This window comes from Caretta caretta, chromosome 7 (assembly GCF_965140235.1).
Source record: "Caretta caretta isolate rCarCar2 chromosome 7, rCarCar1.hap1, whole genome shotgun sequence".
Classification (NCBI taxonomy): Eukaryota; Metazoa; Chordata; order Testudines; family Cheloniidae; genus Caretta; species Caretta caretta.
Window position 1 is genome coordinate 60005090 of NC_134212.1, and position 24740 is coordinate 60029829.

Sequence of the window (24740 nt, forward strand, 5' to 3'; positions counted from 1 at the left end):
CAGTGGGAAGGAGTAGATCTCTCTCATGAGCTGTTTAACCCTTTACCCTGAGATCTTTGCTACTGCATGCAAAATAGGCCCCACCTTCGGCTCATAGGGGTTAAGTGGTTAATATTCTTTGGGGCTCATACATTTTTGAATTCACTGCCCATGGAAGGTGGCATAGGAACAAGATTCTATCGCTGAAGGTTGGCACTGGCTGGGAGTGCACAGATTTTGGAAGGGCAGTACAAAGAGCTTGGACTGGAGTAACCAGTCATAAGAGGCATCCAGTCAACTATGGCTCCAGTGAGAAGGGGCAGGCAGCAAGGGGGAGAGAGGTTGTGGGGTGTTGCACATGGAGTCAGATGAGGAAGGAACTGGCTCCATGCGGGAGGTGGAATTGGGGCGGTGGGAACCCCGTGTGTGTTATCAGACAGGGGCAGGGCTGGCTCCAGGCACCAGCTTTCCAAGCAGGTGCTTGGGGCGGCAATTAGAATGGGGCGGCAGTCCGTGTCCCGCGGCGGCAATTCAGCAGCGAGTGCTTGGGGCGGCAAAATTGCTAGAGCCGCCCCTGGACAGGGGCAGTACGGAGGTGTTACGGAGAACTGGGGCTCTGTATGTGGTAACTGAAGGGAGGCATTGCAGCTGGGGCACATGGAATCCTAATGGCAGTGAAGCAGTGGCTAGGCATGGAGGGGACAGCCGATTAAACTCAGTCCCCGTGCAGATGAACCAATGGCATTTCCCGTGTGTATGCTCTGGAAAACCAGCTTCTCGGCAATATGTCTGGGCTGTGTGAGGGGGATGGTTCTATAGTGGCCCTTCTGAGAAACCTGTCCACACGTACATCATTGCTGCCGGGAATAATGCCTGTGCAAACTTCCTCTGCTCAGTGAATCAGTTTATCTAAACGGCTGGCACGGTGCAGCTCATCTTCCTAAACTAGGCATGCCCTTTGCTGAACCTGATTGCTCTTCTACAGTAGCAGCTTTGCACAGGTATGAGAGCTCCAAACATTTTAACTGTGCTGTAAACAGTAATGGGCGTCCACATTTGCCAGGCTGCAGAGAGACAATGCACAGGACTTGCACTGTAATGGGGTTTACACTGACTTGCAAATGGTTTGTTCTTGCTTCCGAGGAAACAGAGAGCTTTTCAGTGGTCTTTGGTGTATCGTAACCCAGAAACCTTCCTTCTCAGCTCTCATCAACTACTGCTGTGTGGCCATGTGGCACAGTGCACTGTGGATTGCATCCCAGGCTGCAGCGTGGGTGGCTGTTTCATATATACACTAGGGGAAACACTGGGTCATGAGTACTGAGCTTAGGACAGAAAAATTACATTAGTCCAATGAGGGAAGCCAAATATTGAGTCCTCAGGCCTTCTGCTTGGTAACTCTACCACGATTTGGTGGACAAAGCTTTCTTTATGGGAGGAGAGTCTCACTTGATGACTGTGTATTGGTTCCACTTTTATGGCACCTATCTCAGAAAGTTTAAGCACCATGCAATGACATGAAAACAGAGAACAGGAAGGGAAAATCAGCTCAGGAAACAGGGAGATGGAACATCAATGCAAACTGGCCTCCAGACAAAAGGAGGGGGGCAATTCCCAGCTGGTGCCCAAAGATGGGGGAAATGGGAGGTGGAAGCACAAAGCAGCCAATGTCGGCCCAGCTGAGCCAAACTGGACACACAGCCTTTCCAAAAGGCAGCCAGCAAAAGACCCCCCCCAACAACTCTTCAGCCAAGAGCCATCAGACTAGAAAGCCCAATGTCCTGGCCTGCTTTTAGATGGAGAGGAGGTCTACTCCAGCTGACCATGACTGCCAGGGAAGAATCAGTGCCCAGCTGCTCAGAGGTACTTAGGCACCTAACTTCTATTGATTTCAATGGGAATTATTTGCCTAAATACCCTTGAGGATCTGGCCCTAGGGATCAAGTGTTTAGGGCCTGTAGATTAGGAAGGGCTTTATATACTAACTCTGATCTTTCATGGCATCCTGTAATAACACAGAGTGTGAGCATGAGCAGTCAGTCTGCAGGGTTCGCTCTCCCACTCCTGTTCCACCAGTTCCATCTCAAAAGTGGCATGCCCCTTTAAGGCTTCAGAGGCCTTGCCAAGGGGCCATTTTGTTACGCTGTGCTCCCCGGTGCTTAGATCTAAGACAGCACCAACCAGGCCCCTCCTGAGCTATGGTGATCCCAGACCCTGCGTGACTCCCACTCCAGTTCTGGGCCTGAATGTTGGCCTTCACTTTCCTAGCTGGGGTGGCCACCCATGGCCTCATATTCCCAGCAGCAGTTTTCTGGTGCAGTGATGATGGGTGAAGCCGGTGCCATGCACTCGATGAAGTGAGTGTACTCTATACAAATTGCACTCTTCAGGTATGTCTCTGGGCAGGGCCATCCCTACCCCTACGCAAAGTACGCAGCTATGTGTTGCTCCAAACCCTGCTCTGCCTCTTCCCCATGGCCCCCGCCTCTGCTCTGCCCCAGCCCTGCCTCTTCCCACCCCTGCTCCACCCCGGCCCCCACTCCACCCCTTCCTCAAAGCCCCCACCCTGCCTCTTCTTGCCCCTGCTCCGCCCCAGCCCCGCCCCCACTTCCCCGAGGACTGCAGCCGGGCTCAGGCGTGCACTCACGCCTGTGGTGGTAAGTGGAGCGACCCGGCCCCAGCCTGGCTTCCAGCCATGGCTCCCAGCCATGCTGCCGGTGAGTGCTGCGGGGCGGTTCCCCCTTCCCCACAAGGCTGAGAGCCAGGGGAGCAGAGTGGAGCAGGCTAGGGCCAGGCCACTCCACTTCCCGCCGCCCTGTGAGTGCGGGGTGGGGCCTGCCCTGCACTCACCGGGCGGCAGGAAGTGGAACGACTCGGCCCCAACCCACTCCACTCCTCTGGCTCATGATGGGGGGTGGTTTCCCCCCTGCCTCCCAAGCCTGCTCCTGCCCCCCACCCCTTGCAGAGGCCTGGGGCTGCGTAGGGCACCAAAATGGCTCGGGACGGCCCTGTCTCTGGGTCCCACTCAAGGAAAAGTTCACGAGTGTTTGGATCTGTGATTCTGGACTTGCCTATAACAGAGAGAAAGGTAGCAATGAATTTCTGATCCAGGATCGGATTCAGATTCTACCCCTTTGCCTTCCCCCCGAAGTCTAGGGTTGTTCAGAGTGGGGCTTGCTTCGTGCTTGTTTCTAATGTAATGTAAAATCTTACGTTAACTATCAGAACTTTCTTTTTCATAGATTCATAGATATTAAGGTCAGAAGGGATCATTATGATCATCTAGTCTGAACTCCTGCACAATCTAGGCCACAGGTTTCAGAGTAACAGCCGTGTTAGTCTGTATTCGCAGAAAGAAAAGGAGTACTTGTGGCACCTTAGAGACTAACCAATTTATTTGAGCATAAGCTTTCGTGAGCTACAGCTCACTTCAGAATCTCACCCACCCACTCCTGTGATAAACCTTTCACCTATGTCTGAGCTATTGAAGTCCTCAAATTGTGGTTTAAAGACTTCAAGGAGCAGAGAATCCTCCAGCAAGTGATCCATGCCCCATGCTACAGAGGAAGGCGAAAACCCCCCAGGGCCTCTTCCAATCTGCCCTGGAGGAAAATTCCTTCCCGACCCTAAATATGGTGATCAGCTGAACTCTGAGCATATGGGCAAGATTCACCAGCCAGATACCCAGGAAAGAATTCTCTATAGTAACTCCGATCTTCTTTATTATGTGTATTTCAGTATTTGGAAAACTGATTTGCATAAAAATGTTCAGTTTTTGAAAACCAAAACTACATAAAACATGTTCTGAAAACTGAAAAATTTTACAAATTTTATAATAAAAACCGCAGAAGATTTCAACAAAAATGGCAATTATCCATGAACTTTGTTTTGTAGGAAAGTGTTCACTGAAAAAAATATTTTTTAATAAAAATTTCAGCCAGCCCTTCTAATCAAGGAAGTTCCAGACTTATTTCAGCACCAGGAAAGAGAATTGAGAACAATGGTAAAGATAAATGTTGGGTGAATTTGTATGCAACATTTTCTGCAAACATTGGTTCATAATTTTAAATGAATTTGCTGCAGCCAGGTTCTTTCCTGTGCATGTTCCATGGGCACTTACTAGGTCAAGTTTTCCTGGCAGGAATTTGTGAAAAGCACTAGCATGCATGGGCCTGCACAGGAGAGTAATGACATCGGAAATACTTGTGCACTCAGTGATGGAGTATAAAAGAATGCCATGTGACTTCTCTGACCAATCACAGCTAATCAACCCAGTTTGTTCTCATAGCAAATAGTGAATACATAGCAATCAGGTGTTAGAATCAATGGAGCCCAACATTCTTTGCATAATGTTGAATGATGACTAAGTTCAGGGAAACCACAACTTGCGTGGGGACAGACTTGGAACAAGGCATTAATTTTTCTTTATTTTCTTTTCTGTTCACAAGTATGTGCTCAGCTTTGGTTATAAAGCACCCGGGTGAATATGATGTAAAAAGAGAAAACACGTCCAGCTTTTGTAAAGGCCAAATTATGTTCATCAGCCTGTTTTGTAAAAACCGCAACGGAGCGCGGAAAGGGCTACTAATTACAGTCAAAATATGCAAGGCTGTGGAATGTGGTGCTCTGGTTGTCTTTAGGGAACAGTAATCTTAACTGGAAGGAAGGTTGCAGCTGGGGTAAACGGGTTTTTCTAAAAACAAACTCTGCCAGATCATAAAGAAATGGGAAGGAATCCTGATTAAATGGGGATTTCAAAAGAGGGGAAGTTGTGACCCTTGTGTACATGCACCAAGCAGCCTGCTGACCCCTCCAGTACATGGGTCTAGAGTGGGGGCTCTCTAGAAGGTCATTGCCCCAGCTGAAGCTGGAAGGGGCTTTCTTGAGGCTCCTTTGCAGCTGCTACGAGCTGAGCAAGCTCTGTAGATGACTACTCCCCCTACTGGAGCAGCAAGGGCTCTGGGGAAGCCCTGTGGATTCCTGCTCTCCACCCTAAAAGAAATGCAGAAGACTAGGGAGCTATTGATGGGTGGTCTGTGCCCCTGGTGGAGATGCCAGTGACCTAACAGAATGCAATGGGGGGATGCTGCCCACACCTGAGCTGCCAAAGCTACCATGGAGCCTGCTGCAGACTTGCTGCTCACACTTGGGTAGTCCTCTGAGCTCTACTCCCCTAGCCTGCTGCAGGAGCTCTGGATGGAGACCACCAGAGGAGACCTCTTTCCCCACTGGATCTGCCTGTGGAGCCCTTTGGAGACTCATTCCCTCTGTGGGAGCTGTCAAAGGATGAAGGAACATTTTGAAGACCCACACCTCTTCACTGGAATTGGGAAGCCCACTGGAAGTTCTCTCTCCCACATCTGGAGGAGCCTTCTGGAGGCTCTTTGTCCCTACTGGAGGTGTCAGAGACCTAGGGGTAGCCAGCTATAGGTGCCCTCCCTCCACTCACGCCTGAGCTTCCCGAGGCCTGAGGGTGCCTTCTGGAAGCTGCCGTTTATAGCAGCACGGTGTGCAACAGGCACAGCTCATAGAAATGGCATTGTGGAACTCCAGGTAGGAAGTGCTACATATAATTATGCACAGTTACAATGGTTGAGCCTTGGTCTGGCAGACATATTGGAGCCTCCCTCTCCAGTGAGCTCCACAGCTTCTACAGAGTCAAAATAACAGACACCCTCTGGAGAATGCAAGAAATGCATGCCAACCCTGAATCCCACCCTGAGGCTGGCACAGCATCCAGAGCCATGTCCCTGAACCCTTGCAAAGAATTTATTCTTGATTGAAACATTGTCACAATAAATGTATATAGTCATTGAATTTGTAGCAGATGTAGGTGTCTTAGTTAATTAACAGCAGAGAGCAAAGTAAAATATACAGAGGCAAAAAATTCATCCAACCTCATGGCAAATAAACTCTCTGTATTGCAGTTCTGTATTTCCTCTGGAACACAATCTAGAGTGAATGTGGTAAGCCGTTAAAATACTGATCTTGCACGTTCTCATTCTATTTACCAGAGACTTATTATTTCTAATGTATGTATGTTTTGAAGAAAGAAAGAAAGAAAGAAAGAAAGAAAGAAAGAAAGAAAGAAAGAGAAACCTTTTGGAATATTTTCGAATAGTTTTCCATTCCAGTTCTGATTTTTTATTTATTTATATGATGGAAGGATCTATAGGCCTGTTGAAGATTGGCACCCCCTAGTGCTAGGTGTTGTACATAGTGAAAGACAGTCCTTGTCTCAAATTGCTTCCTACCTACACAGAGAAGACATGAGGAAGCACTGTTACCTGCATTTTACAGCTGGGCAGCTGTGGCACAGAGAGAAACAATGACTTGCCCAAATTCATACAGGATGGCTGTGGGACAACTGGGAACTGAATGCAGGTTTCCAGGCCAGTGACTGAACCACAAGAGCTCCCTTCCTCCATCACACCTCTGATTCTGAACACATTCCAGAGTGTGCCCTTGAACCTTAGCAGCAGCCTCCTTCCCTTCCTTTTCCAGGGAAAGCTGTGCAGACTCATTTTGCAGGAGTTTCTGTTGCAAATGTGTTCTTTGGTTTTGATCCACAGATCCTAGGCCTGAGAGTTAAGCTTACTCAAAATCAACTGCTTTGGGGTCAAAACAGAGGATCAGACAGGAAGCTACAGATCAGCCCAGATTTACCTAAAACTGGAGCCAGGGTCACTTGACAATATTCATGAACCATGGCAAAGCTTTCGAGGAACCTGGTGTAAATCTAGAGTTTGCAAGGGAATCAGGTGAGATTCCATTGTGAATGTTTCCCATTGCTCTATCCCTAACCTAATCCACCCAACCCCAAGACTCAGCACTGAGGAGCTCTAGTCTCAGTTTGTCCTGGTGTGAGGAAACCTATCACTGGAGTATAAGTTTGCCTTTCATAAACACCTGATGGAAGCACAGAAGAAGACAGGTTTGGAAACAGTCAATCCCATCCCAACAACCAAATGCAACACACAATAGCACAAAGCATAGACATAATATTTCACCTTAAACATCTCCTCACAGTTCAAGGCATGGATTCATCAGGGCAGTTTCTCTCTGCAACTTGAGGATGTCTTTAAAGATTAAAATCCCAGATCTCACTGTGTCTTGCGTGCCACACACCAAACACAAATTGCACTCTCGTCTTTATTAACGTGCATCTATGCCCACTGTCTGCGTTCGGGTGTGTGTTTGGGTCTCATTGACTTCAGGTGTATGTGCACCCTAGGGCATTATTTGTCCTTTTTGAGAAAACATATAGTCCAGTGGCTAGGGCGATATCATGGGACTCTCAAAACCTGGGTTTAATTCCATGCTCTGCACTTGTGTGATCTTGGGCAAGTTACTTAATCTTGCTGTGCCTTTGTTTCCCATCTGTATGATGCAGATAATAGCACTGCCCTACCTCACAGGGGTGTTATGAGGATAAATACATTAATAATGATGAGATGCTCAGATGCCACAGTAACTGGGGACCATATAAGTACCTAAGTGGGGCAATCTCTCAGAATAGGCCTCTTCTTGGTTGGCCGGATTTTCTCTCCCAGTCTAAACCCCACTATGCCAAATTTTGGGGAAGACAGCATTGAGTCACAAATGAACCTGAGCCTGTTCATCCACTTCAGATGCACTGTACCACAGTATCTGCTAGGACTCAAACCCAGGTTTTCTAAATCCCACGCTAGCATTCTAACCACCAGGCCATTCTTCTACTGAGTGCCGTACAGTTTCAAGTGGAAATCGCACACAGCAAAGTGATTTCTATGACACTTGGGGATGTCTACACAGCAAAAAAACCATCCAGGATAGCAGGCTCACACCACTGTGCTAAAAATAGCACCACTTGGGGTGGGCCTCGGTCTTTGAAAGCCACCCTCCTCTCTAGGTTTCAGAGCCCGAACGGGAACATCTACACAGCTGTTTTGAGGGCCCTTGCACGAGCCTGGAGACCCAGGCTCTAAGACTTGCTGGCCCAGGTGTTTTTTGCTCTGTAGATGTACCCTTGGAGGCATTGGCTTTGTTTCCCTTGGAGAGTTCACTTTCATTCAAACACAAAATTCTAAGCAAACCTATGCCAGGGCGGAGTGTGAACCAAAAACTACTTCCAGGCAAGCTCCCATGATCCAACGGTGCTCGGTTTCACACAGCTCTGACGGACAGACCTCATCAACCGACACTGGAGCCCAAAGCCATTGCAAAGCCCATTGAAGGCATTCAAAAAGTACTGCCTGAGGAGGAAGACCCACGCTACAGACAAACTCATAAGGGCTTGAGGCAAATATTGGAACTGTCTGTACAGGCATTCTGAATGTTCTGCCATTTGACGGGGAAAAACAGCAGCAGATAAGGCTGAGGACACCAAGAAAATATGTTGCAATAGCTTTGTGTATACACACTGGGGCCTGGTAAGCAATCACATATCTGTGAAGAGAGACTTCAGCTGAGCCCAGCTCAGCTAGAGGAAAGAGACCTTTCAGGATTACTTAGTAAAGCTGCTGTCTATGGAGCACGGGGTTCCCAGGTCAAGTCTCATCTGGCTGTGGTAACATGCAGGGTGCCGGCTGCCAGATGTTGGGGACGTGGCTAATTGGTTCTGTCTGCACTGGTATCCAGTCCCCAACCAGCAGACATAACAATATCCCAGGAGGTGAAATTTTAAATGCAACCTTAAAGAATTTACCTTCATGTGGCACGAAATTCCAGGTCCCACAGTGTAACGACTTTGGAAATATTGCTAAGGCAAGGCCAGCGAGGATGGGCCTTTTACAACCTTATCTGCTTATAATTCTGCTAACATCAAACAAGTGGGCCTCTGACCCAACAGTCGTTTCAGGTTTGCCTGGTAACCCCTCACTGAGAAAGGTGGAGAGACTTCTTATGTGACTTGGGTGAAATGGAGATGGAGGGCTGAGTATCACCAGCCCGCTGACAGTACCTAAGCCCAGCTGTCTCCCTTCTACATACCCGCATTACTCCAGAGGTGCAACGAGATGGAAGCCTGAGGTTTTTCAGGGAAGATGCGCAGTTGCCCAGTGCTACCTTGAGTGCTCCCTGAGAGGAAGGAGCAACCCCACTCTATGGCGATCAAGGGATGCTGCAGGCCAGTTGATAATACATCACAGCCAGTGATATAGATCTAAAGAAATTAACATGGGTTCCATGCCATAGTCCATCAGAGGGTGACATGATCAAACATGGCCATCACTGTGGCCTTGCTTCCACAGCCAGGCCTGACAACAGTGTGATTGATGGATCCAGCTATGGGATCCAAGTATAGCTGCAGCTGCCCCATTTCTCAATAACCTTCCTTGGAAAAGTGGAGGGGTCTAGGGAGTGGGGTGGAGATGAGTTGGTGCCTGAGAAGGTTGCTAACAGCCAAAGAGGATTTCCTGAGCAAGTTTGAGGGCAGCTGCCATCTTGCCCTCAGAGAATCTGGTTATAACAGTTGCTGGGTGCCCAAAATCTCACCCCTGGCCTTAGCCAGCTGTGGTGGTCATGGTTTCACAGGTCTCAGTGCCTCAGTGCCTCAGTAAGTGAAACTGAGTGAAAAGTAACCCAGAAGATGATGCATGGCTCACTTCCTGCCTGGACACACACTATCACTGTCAAGTTGGACTGGCTCATTCAGTCTTAGTGTTGAAATAAGCTGACAGCGCATTGCACTAAGAAACATTCAGCAGTCTTGGTCAGGCTGGGTCAGGCTCTCTGGGTTAATTAGATGGGTGTGTTGGTCAGGATGTCATGGGTTCAATGGATTATGAAGCTGCTGCAAATATTCTCTTAACCCATCACTTGGACCACGTCATCCAGCTCTTTGCATCCCTCCTGGCTCCTCTTTCTCTATCACATCAGTACTGTCCCCCCAGGCCTGTTTCTGTATATTGTAAAACTTAGGCCCTGATTCCACAGTCAGATCCCCTAGCACAGAACCCTTCACTCCTGCAGAGCACCATTCAAGTCAAGTCAAGTCAATCCGCTAGCAGATTTGATAGCAGGATCAGGGCCTAGAGGACAAGCTATTCCAGGCAGCAGAGCCTCATATGCACTATAGTGCTGTAGAAATAAACACTAGCTACACATTGAGTTGTGATGGAAATGACCTGGGATAATAATATGGTTGTCATGGAGACCACATATCCCCATGTTAACATATGGTGCTAGAGGCATCATCTACAAGGCCAGTGAAGTCTCCTAGAACAAGCAACCGCAGTTATTCTGGTCCCAGGCCTGAAATGTTGAACCAAGCCCCCAACTGGTGTGAATTGAGCCAAGTAAAGCCATCCAGCGAGGTGTCAGTAACATAAACACGACTGGTTCCTCTCATCTGTGACCAGATCATGAATGTGACAGCCCTGGCTGTGCATTATCAAGCACGCAATATGCTCATTTTTCAGAGCAAGTATCAGAGGGAAAGGACTGGGAGGTAAAGGAACCTAGGTTACAGCCCTCTCTATGTCACAGAGTGCTTTTGAACACGTCAGGAACGGCCTAATGTCTCTATCAATGCAGTTGTTAAACTAAGTAAAAGCAGGGCCTCACCAAAAACAGATGCTTGAGGTATTTTGGGTAATAATCTAGATAGAGAAAAAACAGAACATATGGGCCTGAAGTATTTAAAAAAGGTTGTGAGTATGTATATATATATATATATATATATATATATATATATACACACACACACACACATATATATGTATATATATATATACATACCACAGACATATATTTTCATTTAATTTATTTATATTACAGTAGTTCCTCGAGGCAACAAATGAGATCAGGGTGCCCACTGTACTATCTATACTTCACACAGTTTTTTACTTTAGTCCACTAGCTAAAGGGTTAATAATCTCACAGTGTGTGGACAGGGGTGAGGATGGATTCCTACTGGAAAACAGTTTCTGAGAATAGTAAAACAGGATCTGTTTTAATTAATTGCGCTGTTTTGATTGGACGCTCTCTGGGGTGAGGACAACAGCCTATGTTTTCAAAAGTAGTTGGTGATTCTGAGTGCAACAGGGTTTGGGTTCTGCACTAGAGACACCTTAAAGGGGTCTGTGATGGGGCTTACTCCCTTCATCTGTTGGATGAGGGGGTTAAAATCCAACTAGTGCACCTGTGACGGATGCCTTGACTGCCTGGGGTGGCAGAGCTAGGTAAGAATCCTCAGCGACCTGGCCCTTACAAGGAAGCCGAGGGAATGCCCCAGGGAAAGATTTCAGAGTGTGTAGGATTTCCCCGTGGAGAGAAACTTCAGAGAGCAGAGCGGGCTTCTGGGGAGCCTAGAGATAGAGCTTAATGCTTAAACAGGCAAGAAGACAGGTAGAAGCTCCACGGGGATCAGGTTAGGCTCCTGTGGGGGAGGCCCTGAGTTAGGGTCAGGTGAGAGCACTTCAGTGGAAGCTGAGGGGGCAGAAGAGTGGTTAGCTCAGCAGAGAAAGGTGGAATGACCTGGGGAGTAGTCAGAGGCCTGAGAACAAAAAGGGAGGCTGAGCTAAGCACAGACTGTAGGGAAGCAGCGCGGGGTGGCTGAGAGTTAGTATGTGGCCTAGTGAAATAGCAGCATGTCTGAAGGAGCAGACCTAGCTGCTTTACATGGAGTCTCTGGGCTGGAATCCAGAGTAGAGGGACGGGTGTGGGTTCCCTTGCCAACCCCTGAGGAAGGGGTATGCAAGCCCAATGGAGGACACCATAGGTGCCAACTTTTCCCTGTGCCGGTGGGTGCTTGCGCCCCCAGCCACCAGCCCTGCCCCTACTTCACCCCTGCCCTGCCCTGCCCTGCCCCCATTCCAACCCCTTCCCCAAAGTCCCCTCCCCAACTCCGCCCCTTCCCTGCCCCTACAGCTGTTTCATGGCGGCAAGTGCTGGGAGGTAGGGGGAGAAGCGGTGCGCTCAGGGGAGGAGGCAGAGCAGAGGCGGAGGTGAACTGGGGTGGCGGGGGATGGGGTGGGGAGCTGCCAGTGGGTGCAGAACACCCACCAATTTTTCCCTGTGGATGCTCCAGCCCTGGAGCACCCATGGAGTCGGCGCCTATGGAGGGCACTGAACTTTGTGACTTAACTGGAGGGCTGAACCATGGAAGGCCTGGGGAGAGGCAGATGGCCAGCAGGAGGTGCCAGAGATGAGAATCCCTTGCAGCACTGAACCCTGACACAAGGAGGTGCTATGGGCAGTGAGTACACTACCTTACAAGGTCTGATTTTTCAGAGGATGGGTGCTCAGTGCTTTCTGAAAATCGGGATGGTTTAAGGTGTTTGAAGTTGTGCCTCCAAACACTGAGGCCCACAGAACGGCTCGTCACTGTTGCAAGTGCAGGCTGGGATGCTGTCTTCATTGTCTTGGGGAGGGTATTGTCAGCACTTCAAAAATAATCAATAACAATAAACAAACAGCCTGCAGTGATTTCTGTTCAATTAGCCTGACTGTCTCGACATACAGTGGCACCGAAGAGGTGAGTCCTAGAACTTGTTGGGAAATTATTTATTGTCTGTCCCTTTTTCTGGTGAAAATGTCTTTTTCTTTTAGTTATCTTTTCCCCCTCACTTTTCATCAAAAGCTACACTTCCAAGTTTCTGACAAGAAACAGAGTTTTTTCTCAGAAATGTTCACTTTTGTGAAAAAATCCCCAAACGATTTCAATGAAAAATTTATGACTAGCTCTAATGAGAATGACTGAGGAGACAGAGAGCAAATGAATTCTTTTGACCTCTAAACTCCATGGGTTTTTCTTTTGCCTGTGGAAAAGGACAAAATGGGCATGTGTCCTATTTACTTCTTTATGATGACAGAAGAAGACTGTATAGGGTTTAATAGTATCAGATCTCACTTTCCTAATGACTGAAGAACTGGGATGGGAGCTTCCTCGGCTCTCACTTGAAGGTGTAATCATCTCTTGCAAAGAGCTTTTCTCCTAACTGTTCATATGGCATTTGCATTGAATCAGTGGAATCAGACACTCATTTTTTAGAAAAAGAGTTGTACAGAGTTTGACTACAATTCTTTTCCCTCACAGTTGCTCAGATCATCTCTCCTGTAACATTGTCTGGAGGACTTGTATATAAATTGAACAACATGGGAAGTAGGATCAGGCCTTGAAGGACATTGCAGTTTAAATTCCTTGATGAGGATGCACAATTGCTTCTCAGCAGTGACTGCCTCCTATGTTCAGGGTTTGATTGGAACCAATGGAGGCCTGTTCCAAACACACCCAGTAACAATACTAAAGCAACAATTAGTGGCCCATTGGAAAGGAACAGCCATTTTTATTCAAGCTAATAGAGTGTATTTAAGACAGGCCAGAATCAACACCACTGGAGTCTTGGCAAGATAAAATTCAACCTTCAACCTGATGTGCAAACCCAGGTTCTGAACACCCCCAGTCTTTGGGAAGGTTGGAAGATGGATTCAGAATTTGTAGCCTGGGTTCATCCCTGCCTCCAAATCTAGATGCTTATCTGAAATCTCGGCACCACTTGAGACTGCTGGACATACCCCAAGAGCAGCCTTTCTTGTTGTATTTCAGCCCGTCTGCTTCTGATCCCAATGGAACACTTGCAAACCTCAAAGAAAACTCAGTTTGAGTTTTTGGCAACGATTCTGAGAGGAATGTGTACATCTGAAGCACTAGCTGGATTAAGAGTATCTTACTATAGTATTTCCATGCTTTGCACAACACTTATTTCTAACACAATTCAGGGAATGGAAGTGAAAAATATCTCCAAGCACAAAGTAAGCCTGTAAATCAGCAGCGTTGGCCTAACCCTTCACTGGCACGTTCCCACAAGCTCCATGCCAGGAAAGAGACTTCTGCTGCACTGACATTTACAAAAGTTCAAATACAACCAGCCTGACATACAGAAAAACAATGCATGATAGGGCAGTAAAATGAAATCTGGAAGCACAGCACCATTATCCAGTGATTGATTAGCAACTGAGCCCTTTGTTAAGATGATTAACTAGGCCCATGGTAGGTACAAAGTACTAAATCTAGTCAAAAGTCTATAGTACTTTGTTCCTGCTGGTCAGTTTTATATGCCCTAGAGATAACATGGAGCCTCTTCTCAAGGATTCTGACTGTTAATGTTGTCCATGCAAAAAGCAACATGTACTGCTAAAAAGACTACAGGAGGTTAACTTCCAAAGAGGAAGTGGAGACTGAGACAGAAAGTAAGGGAATTGAAATGATAAATGAAAAACTACTGTAACTTGATAAGAAGAGGAGCAAGGCATTTGTTATGACAGGGCTTCCAAGGACTCAAATGCAGAGCCAGAATTGGTAACCATTTAGTGGGCTGTTTCACTGAGGTGGTGGATTTAGCAGGGAGTCTATTAGAGTAGTCAGGCTGTGGGATTCACTGCCAAGGGAGGTCTCTCAGTTAAATGCTTTGGCTGCATTTAAAAAAAACCCGACTGGCTGTTTTATGGCTGACAATAACTTTCTGAGTTATGACGCTGAGATAAGGGTAACCAGATCTCAGGCTTCGTAGCATAAATGGATCACCTGACCTTTACAACGAGGCTGTCCTCAAAGAATTTGAAAATGTACTGGAGGGAGATCTTTTCCATCTGGGAACGGTTGCAATGCTTTGCTGACTAGAGGTGTTGTCAGTGGCAGGGGAGACAATGACAAGTTGTGGTATCTCCACGTTTAATTTAACTTTTGGTTACAAAATTTTCTCTCAGAGAAGCTATGGCCCAAACCAGAATCTCCACTGGGCAGACCAGATCAGGTTTGTATTTTCTTAATTAAATGCAGGGCATGAAGTGGCCAATTCAAGTTTTCCAGGGCTGTCTCATGTGAGCAATTATTTCAGGGGGATGCATTGTTTGCACAGGCAGCTAAGTGTGAAAGGGAAAGGGCTGTTTCTTTTGGCATCTGATGTTTCTGATTGTGCCTAAGCAGCAGCCTCTGCAGCTCCCCACGAATACCCTTGTTTCTTGCCATGATCTCACGTACTTCCTGTGTTTTCATGCCAAAGCAGCACTTTTAGCCAGACTGAAACCCTGGAACCTGACGGTCACACAAGGCATCCTAATAGCATAACTGACCCCAGGGCAGGGTGTCACTGTGCATCGGCGGTAAGTTATATGAGCCTGTGGTGCCCGTGCTCCACCAATATTTAGGAACGTGGGCCCGGGTCCACCAATGTTTGGGCTTATATTTTACATACATTTTGATGTGACCAATATCTCTGTTCACAATTGTCCACTGAGCATCGACTTGAGGGGCACGCTTAAATGTATTTTCATAGGTAGGGAACTAGGGGTGCGGGGGCTGCTGCAGCACCCCCACATTTTATGCGGGATCCCAGCTGACGCCCGGGATTCCGCTGCTGGCCCTGCACCTGGGGTCCTGGCTGATGCCTGGGGCTCAGCCCCTTACCCCTATCTGGGTCCCCCCTCCTGGAGACATGGCCTTGCTCCTGGCCCCAGCTGGGGTGGTGGTGGACAGGGGTAAGGATATATATTGGCTTACAAGGTAGGTGTGGGGGGCGGGACTTGGATCCGTTCTGGGCACCACCAAAAATTATACAAACCTGGCATCCATGTCACTGTGCATGCTGTGACACACCTGTCCCTTTGTGATAGCTGGTGGCATGCTGTCTGTATTGCAAGCTCGGAGACAGGTGCTCTAAGTGGGCCAACCAATGGGCTCTGGACAGAGAAGACCTGTGCCTGCCGATAATGGGGGGGCAGAGTGAGGGCAGCCAGCTTCAGCAGTGTTACTGAGCATGATCAGTACAAGCCAAGCAGCAAATCGGGGGGGGGGGGGCATGATTCCCCCCCCCCACGCATTTCCTCTGGCTCTGGAGGAAGTACAGGAAGGCTGGCAGGAAAGAGCACATATGCCTTAAACACGCTGGGGACAGGGGTCCCTGTGGTTAGCAGACAGATGTGTATGTTTCACGGTGAAGGGACCAGTATTGCCACCCCCAGCTGTTCAGAGATCATAAGTGAGACCCCCAAATTCATGAGATTGGCTCAAAATTTCTTTTTAATTAATACATTTTGGGCTCTGAGCTTTCAGGGTGTACTTGAATCACATTTTCATGCTTTGCCTTGCAACCATGAGAGCTAGAAAACATTCTTTGTTTTTAAATGAAAGCTGAGGTTGTTTATATATTCACATAATTCCAGGATCTGGGGCTTTAAGGAAAAAACACAATTAGTACAAGACTTGCGATACCAGGGTGGGCAAGTTGGTGAGGTATGGTTGTGTCAGGGGGGTGGGGGTGTTATTTGGGTTGTGTGATTGTATGGCAGTGAGTGGATGTGTGTGCAGTGTCTTTGCTGGGGGGTGCTAGGTGCACATGGGTGCGTTTGCTGGAGGTGTGGCAACATGTGTATGGTAAGTGTCTGGTGTATTTGCAGGAGATGTGTTAGTTGCATGCGTGCTGTGTTTCCTGGGGGTGGTGTATTATGTGTGTAGGGAAGTTTGATGGTTAGCAGCTAGTACAGCCCATAGGCACTTTGCTGCAGGAATGCTAACCTCCGTGGGAGTGGACCTCATTCTTCTTTATGGCCTGGATTCAGGCATCATATGCAGTTTGAAAGTGTCTGAAATCTCTAGTCTGGGGCTTTCTTTTTTAATTTGAGCCACTTTTGTGCTAAATGATCACTCCTCTTGCTGAAACCCCCTCATGGGGCATACCATACCCCTGCCTTTTCACCATAGCACAGCCCTGTTAGATGTTTGATCTTTGGGAATGAACCCTGCCACAGTCAAGTTGAGTTAGTAGAGACACTATGATTGGGACCAATGTGGGTGTGCTGCGCAAGGATGGGGCAGGATGCTATGGTATGTGTCAGGTAGTCTGTGCCCCCTGCAGGCCATAGGATTGCCCTCCATAGGGACCCAACTATGTTAGAGGGGATAGGTGTCTTGTGGGGTGGATGTGTAGCTACAGTTGTTACATCATAATGTCAGTGAGTTGCCTAGTGCTTCAGAACTCAGAGAGGACTGTGTAGGTCTCCATGGGAACTCCAGGATGTGAATTGCATGCCTCTTTTGGGCTAGAAGCTAATGGCCTTCAAGAGAACTAGGGAGTGGGCACTGGCCAGAGTGGGGTGCTTGAGGAAGAGTGTGTGTGTGTGAGAGAGAGAGAGAGAAAGAGTGAGTGAGGTCATGCTACTTCCGTTATTTGGGCCACTAGAGAGTGGGTTAGCTTCTCCTTCAACTGGCTGGACCTAGAGCCATTTTGGGAGCCGCAGAGAGGCAGGAGGTAGGCAGGCGGCTTTGAGGGAGATACCAACAATTACCCCGATCCCTGGCAGCTGTAGGAGCACTTCCTGAGCTGGGAATCTAGTAGCTTCCCCAGGTCTCTGCTCCTGTGTTCTCCAGCTAGTGTTCCCTGCAGCTTGTCCATCAACCCTTCCTGCTTCTGCTCCCACTCCTGCAGGCCAATCGGCAATAGTAGCTCTTGGAGACTCTCTCTGGCCTCTCTTTTCTCAGCAGCCTCCACTGATTCCCCCAGACCTGCAGGTCCTCTTGGAGGAGGGAGTTAAACCTATATGGAGAGACACCAAACTCAGTGGCAGCCAATCAGGATGCACCTATTTGCATATGCCATCTGATTGGCTAACATTGCTCTAGGAAAGGACTCAGGAATCTCATTGACCTAAAAGAGGTAAACAATTGAAACTTACTGACTGCAGAGGACATGACAGCTAGCTGAGCAGAGATGTGTGCTTAACCTGCTTTGCTCAGAACAACCCTCTGCACAGCTTCCTTTCTGTTCATGCTCTTGGATGGCTGGTTTTACTGCAGCCTGTTGGATGGGCCAATATGCCAAAAGGCAAATCCCTTTGAACTCCCCTGCTTTGGAGCCCTAAGCTCATCTGATTTATACTTCTTGAGACCACTTGACTGTGTGTGTGCCTGTAGCCTCCAGATACACTTGCAATAACTGGAGAGGTAGGTGCTAACAGTAATGGCTTTGTGACACATGCCCCAGCTGCCAGGTAAAGATGGAGTACATGGAACCTTGATGCAAAGGAAGGGGACACATCACCTGTTAACTTTTCGTAAATCAAAAGAGTGGCCATTATTCTCTCTAAAGAAAACCAGATGCTTTCCAAGATGCCCTGGAGAGAACAGAGCCTCCTGTACAATGTTAGGGGCACATTTTGCAGTCCTGCCTCAGGATAGATTCTGCTGGAAGTCAGCTGGGAGTTATGGACCTGAACCAGAGCATGGGATCAGTCTTTGGGTAAATACTGATCCGAAACCAGATCTGAGTTTCACGGCTCGGGTCCACCTTGAAACCAATGTGAAAGAAGAACAAAATGCCTGAGAATTCTTTGATATAAGTAGGCAATGCTCGGATTTCTTAAGGAAAAAATTCCCAGGTGAGATTTCAAGAATTATAATATTCAAAAACCAGTCGGAGAACACTTCAACCTCCCTGGTCACTCAATTTCAGACCAAAAAGTCGCAATTCTCCAACAAAAAAACTTCAGAAACAGACTCCAATGAGAAACTTCAGAATTGGAATTAATTTGCAAACTGGACACCATTAAATTAGGCCTGAATAAAGACTGGGAGTGGATGGGTCATTACACAAAGTAAAAACTATTTCCCCATGCTAATTTTTTCCCCCTACTGTTCCTCACACCTTCTTGTCAACTGTTTGAAATGGGCCATCCTGATTATCACTACAAAAGTTTTTTTTCTCCTGCTGATAATAGCCCACCTTAATTGATTAGTCTCGTTAGAGTTGGTATGGCAACACCCATTTTTTCATGTTCTCTATGGATATATATCTTCCTACTGTATTTTCCACTGCATGCATCCGATGAAGTGGGTTTTAGCCCATGGAAGCTTATGTCCAAATAAATAGTCTTTAAGGTGCCACAAGTACTCCTTAGTTTTTTTGCTGACTAACACGGCTACCACTCTGAAACCTGTCAGAGATGCAAGAGAGTCAGATCTCCCACTGGCTGGTTCTATGCTGACTTCTGTGAAGTTACTCCTGGTTTACCTGGGATGATGAGTGAGAGGAGAATCATTCCATTTGTATCAGAGACTCTGGGATTCACAGAAGGATCCAGTCTGCATGGCACTGTCTCTCTTCTTGTTGCCTCTCTCCCCTCCCCATGCAGGGACTGGCCACAATTGCAGTCTTGCCCACTCCTGACCACAGGGGCTATTCCCTCCTAGCATACAAGCATACCCAAAGGGGGCACGGAGGAGGCAGGACAAAGTCTCTAAACTAGACCGGGGTATGACACAATTTTTCCACCCTGCAAAAAAATTTTAAATACTGAAAAAAAATTCCATCCCAAATCGGGACGAAAAGTCAAAATCTCAACTTTTCACACACTGAAAATCTGAAAAATAATTCAATTTGGGTCAACTGAAAATTTCATTAAATTTTGACCACTTTTTATTTTAAATTTGTTTTCAAACTATAATTAACTTTAATTTCAAACCAAAAAGACATTTTGAAAAGGAAAACTTGATTTTTTTCATTTAGAAAACCTCAAAACAAATCACTTTGAAGATTTTAGAACTTTTTTTTTAAAATATTTTTTAGTTGAAAAATTTGTCAGAACTGACCCTTTTCCCACAAAATTTTTTTGGTTTTGATGAATTGGCATTTTCCAATGAAAACAAGTTTCATGAAAAAATTCCCAACCAGCTGTACTCTACCCCTCCTAAGAAAGAGGGGAGCGGGCATGGTCTCCATATGTGCTGGGCAGCTCCAGTATATAATCCCTTCCAGCATTCCCCTGAGTGCACCAAAATTCTGTGTTTGACTGGCACAATCTCCTGAGGACGTATTCCTCTCCTGGGGAAGGCTTGGCTTTTTCCTGAAATGCTGAGCAGAACCATATGTGGACTTGGTTGCATTATGCAGTGAGGGGAGCAAGGGGTTAGTATATATTCCTGAATTTGCTGAGGCTCCCCTCTTAGGCCAAGTCTCAAGAGACAGGTTCCAATTACATTTGCTTCCCCTTGTGATTGACATTGGGTGCTTAAAATTTACTTTTACTGCTTATGCTCCCTAATATTTCTGAATCAACACAAGCCTGAAGATGCCAATTCTTGCTTTACAAGCAACTACTAGATCCTAAGGCTGAATTTACGATATTATTTCCTTGTAAATGTCAGCTATAATTTTGCAGGAAAGCTTAGATCTATCTGATACTGATCAACTTGCAACTTTCATTAGGGGAAGCCAAATCAGATGCAGCTGGGATCCTCATCCACCTCCTTGAGGATTATGGTGATCAAGGTTTGGAGGTGAGCCTTGGAGATAATAGACATGAAAAACTGTAAACCATATATTTAAGGTTTATAGGCTTCATTATATAGTGACCTTTCAATAAGGTATTTTATATGGTGGTAAAATCTACTGTGATAAAGTGGATATGTGAGTGATTAAGAATGGGGGATTTTTCTTCATCTTACTTCTGAATTTTCCCTTGTCACTAGAATTTCATACTTTTTCAGCTGTACCACAGGGTATATGGAGAAAAGGTCTGGAACTGTTTGTATTATAAATTGACTGCTGAAATCCCATTTTTTGTTGTTAATTTCAATAAGAATTAATGCTTTTCTCTTGCTTTGCATACATAACTTCTTACTGGGAGTTTGCAGCAGGAAAGCATTAGAGTTTCTAGAGGAAAGATACTGGGTCAAATCTGCTTTCAGTTATGCAGAATAACTTAACTGAGTTCGGGGAACACAGAATTAGAAATGATTCACATTTTTAAATACAGCCTTTCCTGTTGGTAGTGAACCCACACCATGTGGGTGTGGAAGCAGAGTTTTTCTGTAATATGAGTTGGAGATGCATTCAGTCACCACTGAATTTAGGGATACAAGGTGTACACTGGGAATATCAGGAGCAGTCACCTAAGGGCTGTATTCTGCACAGTTACACTGAACTGCCCTGCATTTCCCCACCTCGGAGTGAACCGGATATTCTCCTTGCCCCTCCTCTTTCATTTTAGGAGCCAAGATCAGACCTGCCTCCCCTGTTTTTAAAACACTCAGCAGGCTGACACCAGTCAACCTCATGAACCATGTCTACTGCTCCCTACTCTTATTGAGCATTGATGTCCCTTCTCTCCCATCAGCTGATTTGAGCACTATGATGCGAGAGCCACCTTTCTCTGCAGCTCTTGATCTTTGGAACAGCCTTCCTGCACCTCTCCAACATATCGGTTCTCCATACAGCTTTGAATTTCAGCTGAATGCAGCTCTTTAGTCCCAGGCCTTTTAATTTCTCTCTCCCATGTTCTTTAGTTCTGTCTTTGAACCCTGTAAAGCATGCGGGGACTCAGGGATTGCACGGCAGCTGCGATACACAGTGGAGCGGTGCGTAGGCTTTCCAAGGAAAAGAGCCCTCCGAAGCCAGATCCTCCTCAAAGGCAAACAACACACAGTTTGCTGTACTCTGGCGGGTCTCCTCATGCCAAGGGTCACTTCAGGAAATTCCCCAGCTGAATTTTTCTAAAAAAATGGTTTCCCATTAATTGGGACCCTTGCCCAGCACCGCACAGTTCCAAGCTGCCTTTGGTGCTGATTGGGAGAAGTGATCCCAGAAAATCCTATTCCTGGCTACTAAGGATTAATGGGGCTGGACAGAAATATGTCCAAAAACATTCCCCTACTCTCTCTCACAGAGACACACTCCTTGGTTTTTGAACAGGAAACTCACCTCAGCATGTAACAAGTTACCAGATACCAAGGAGAAACTTTTGTATCTTTTTTTTCCCATTCTATGAAACAAAAAGAAATCAAACAGGGGGCAAAAAGTCCATGTTAAAATAAACTCAGGGATGTGAATTCACCAGCACAATCAGCGAAAGCCAGAGCTTAAATGGATAGATTCTGGGCTAGCTCCATCAGTCACTTAAGTGACTGTTGTGCAAGCTACATGTCAAAGGGAAGCTGTTCAGGAGATGGGTGAGAGTGATGAAGTAGGATAACTTACAGCGGTCTGGTGCTCTGGGGACTGATGTAAGCAGGCACAGCTCCCACTGGAACCAATTGGAGCTGTAGCCGCTTACCTCAGGGATGGATTTGGCCATGGAAATGTTGGGAATGGTTCAGGTGTAAGTTAAACACGGGCTTGATTCACAGAGTTTGAGGCCAGCAGGGACCATCATGACCATCTAGTCTGACCTCCTGCATAGCGCAGTGATTCTTGCATCAGGCTCATAACTTGTGGTTGAGGCAGAGCATATTTATATAAATCGAGAGGTACCATCTAGATTTAAAGACTGCAAGTGATGAGAATCCACCATGCGTCTTAGTAAGTCTTTCCTTGATGACAGGTTTCAGAGTAGCAACCGTGTTAGTCTGTATTCGCAAAAAGAACAGGAGTACTTGTGGCACCTTAGAGACTAACCAATTTATTTGAGCATAAGCTTTCGTGAGCTACAGCTCACTTCATCTCACAAAAGCTTATGCTAAAATAAATTTGTTAGTCTCTAAGGTGCCACAGGTACTCCTTTTCTTTTTCCTTGATGAGTTACCTGGACCTGTTATTTCACATCTTCCTGTCAATTGCTGTCCCTGCTTGTCCTCTGCTTTCTGTGCTATGGGTGTGTAAATTATCCTCTGCACACCTTCTGAATGCCAAGGTCCCAATTCTCCACCACCTCAGAGGCTGTGTCCTCGTTTGTACTCTTGCAAACTGGATGTAAAATGCCACCCAGTCGGAGGGGTAGCACTTTACACCTGCTGGGTATTCAGTTCTTACAGGTGTAAGTGGTAACAAAAGTTTCAGGGAAATGGAGAATCAAGGCCACCATCTTAATGCATCCGCACGTCGCAGGTTGAGAGAAGAATTCAGCTTGCATGTGCAACCAACTTTTACATTTTCTGTCTCTTGAATGCTTAACTTTGCAGCCTTAATGTGCATCAGCATAGTTATTTGTATTTCATTCTGTCCTGTTTAAGTGCAATATGGTGAAAATCTACTACAAAAAAAGTTTAGTTGAAAAAAGGCTTTCTGTTGGGCCAAATCCTGAGGTCATTTGGTCCTTTACCCATTCTTTACTCAGGCCAGTGCCTACTGAAGTCAGTAAGAGCTCTGTCTGAGAAAGGACTGAGTAAAAACTGAATAAGGATTTCAAGATTTAGTTCTCTGATATTACAAGAGGAGGTCTCTGCTGCATGTAGAATAGCAGTAACTTTGGAGCTCAGACAAAGTCGCTGAAAGTATGTAACATATTCTGTTTGCACAAAATTACTACCAGATGGTCTGCAAACCCAGAAAGTGTAATAAAAAGTGTGGATAACATCTCCCTGCAGCACACCAAAATGTCGAGGAGACTGCAGGAAGAGTTAATTGGTCACACCCCAATCAGTCTTAATGTTGGATATGGATTCTATGCAATGCAGAGCTTGTCATAGGACTGGCCAAGCCACCTGTGACAGAAGCTCACTGGTGACAACTGGCAAAGGGGTCACTGTTCTTTACAAGCAACTCCTGTCTCAGAGCTGACAAACTCACTACACCTAATACACCGCTTTCATGGTATTTTGCCATTCAGGTCTCTACTGAAAGCTTGCAACTTATTGATGCTCATAATCATTGTGAGATGTGTGAATGGGTGATATGTAAGGAATAATAGCACTATATTGGAAATCGTGGCTTTATGCTCTTGGAGCAAAAGTGAGTCACCAGCTAATACGTCTTGGTGATGGCCTATTCAAGCAGGAGGGAGTTGTCACTCCTCCCTTGCCAGTCAATGAAGTACTGTATTGTGCAATAGTCCACTGTTTGCACCAACCCAGAAATGTCAGTGAAAAACCAACAAAGACAAACTATGAAAATCAAAACCACGTGGAAGTGAAAAGGAACAACATTACAGAGAGGAGGTCACTCTGTCTGTGAATGAAGACAAAAGACTGATTCAGTATACCACAGGGTGGAGAAAGACAGCAAGGAGCAACCTTGAAAGACTGTATCCTAGCTCCTTGGGGCTAGCAGGTGCTGCAAAAGACTGAACTTTGGCGTGAGAATCTACTTTATTAGCTAGGAAAGGTAACTATTAGTAAGTGTAGGTCCTGGTTTGCATGTTATAATTTTGTTTTGTATTTAACCTTTTGTTTCCATCACTCACACTTGCTTGTATTTGAATGTCTAGTTTTCTTAAATAAATTTCCTTTTGTATTACTCTAAAATTGAACTCAAGTGCTGTGTGTGACATAGGAGTGGTGGTCTAATGTTAAACTGGTGAACACTGTTCCTTTGGGACTGGAGAATCTGGGATTTCTATGGGTATCCAGTGATCAGGGGCTGGATACCGCAAAGGAACCCTTTGAAGGAACTCAGGGGCAGAGTGCATCTATTGCCAATTGGCAGGGCTGCTATAGCGCAGAGGAGAATGGGTGGCTGACAGGCTGGTTTAGGGAGCTAACCCCTAGTGGGCACAAGCAAGACTTACTCACACTGGAGACGTGGAAACAAGGTGATTCAGAGCCCTGGGTGCCCGAGAAGCATCACAACACCCAGTGCTTGCAGACTTCTTCTTGGGCCTGCAAGATGATGTGTGTAGTAGTAAGGACAATTAAACATTGCTTGGTCTGCTGCTGCTCTCAGCATGAATGGAGATCACCAGGAGTTAGCTGGCACTGCTCCGATTCATCAGTGTGAATGGAATCGTTCCAGCAGGAACAGTAAATTGCTGACATGTGGAAATTGTTCTAGCTAAACTTAAAAAAAGAACTCCCAACTTTTCAGACCTTTGGTGACTTTTTATACAGAATGGAACATCTGAGACTTGTTCTTAGG